Source organism: Callithrix jacchus, chromosome 2 (genome assembly GCF_049354715.1).
Source record: "Callithrix jacchus isolate 240 chromosome 2, calJac240_pri, whole genome shotgun sequence".
NCBI lineage: Eukaryota > Metazoa > Chordata > Mammalia > Primates > Cebidae > Callithrix > Callithrix jacchus.
The window spans coordinates 90,256,442-90,257,579 of NC_133503.1; the positions used below are offsets into that span (position 1 = coordinate 90,256,442).

Consider the following 1,138-nt stretch of genomic DNA (forward strand, 5'->3'; position numbering starts at 1 on the left):
TATAAATGATATATAGGTGACCACATTCCATATAAGAGAAGTCAAGATTCTATCAAATAATATTTATTGGCTGCCAAGGGTTCAATTAATGGACCAAAAGACTAGCTATACCAACACCCACCTATGTCTTTGAAATTCTAGTTTTTTCCTAGTATCAAATTTAAGTTCCAGAAAATCTGTTGAGCAGAAAAATTTTATGTAAACCTAAGCAAATATTATACATCAACTTGAAAAAAGTATATAAACACGAATATAACTTTAAGGGCTATTTAAAACACTGTATTCCAATCCTTGGCAACTTTTTCAATTTACTTTAAAAATAAAATTAAGTCTACTGTGGAAGCATTAAGTATGGCTAAAAACAAACCTATGGTGTTATTTTAAAAGTACAAAATGCTTTATAGATAAGGTAAAATTTTTTTTGGTTGTTAGAGAAAATGGCAACAGCAATACTCAAACAATTACCCAATGAGAGAAGAGAAATAAACACCATCATGTTTACGGATTGCCCCATGGTGTTACCACTGCTGCCAGACCACTGGGAACCAGAGGGGTCCTACAGTTAACACATAAAAAATGTAAAAGAGAAAGTCTGGGTGGAAAAGCCATCCAACCTTTTCAGAGTCCCATCTCTAAAACATTTCAAACCTTCATCTATTTACAAATGAAACTGCCTACATGCGAACTTCAGATGCCATTTTTTCCACCTACAATACTCACGTCTCCCTCAGCTTAACACTGGTTCCCCACACCCAGAGCCATAGCAAAACAAAATAAAACAAAAGTGATGTGTTGAACACAATAACTCTAAAGCCACAAACAAACATTATTTCCTTGAAGACAGCAATACTATGTTAGTTATCTGGACATTTTACCAGATTTCAATGAAGACATTACATTCAGACATATTCTGAGGGCAGTTTTAACTCACCTAGTTTCAGCATTTTCTCCCTGTATACAATTAGAAGGACAACTTCACAGTATCTTAGTAGAGTCACACAGACTTGAGGAAAGCACGCGACCACCCTGTTGATGTGTGCGCTACGGCGCCTGCATCACCTCAGGGAGACTCAGTCCTTCTCAAGAAGAATACAGAATAATTTCCACTATCCTTTTGAAAAATCTACCTTAAGCTTAC

General features: G+C 35.7%; 1 protein-coding gene across 3 annotated transcripts in view; it reads right to left on the bottom strand.

Annotated features, from left to right (window-relative positions):
* Nucleotides 1-1,138, bottom strand: part of TNFAIP8 (TNF alpha induced protein 8) — a 123,336-nt gene that overhangs the window by 64,536 nt on the left and 57,662 nt on the right. The gene's annotated exons all lie outside the window — the stretch shown is intronic.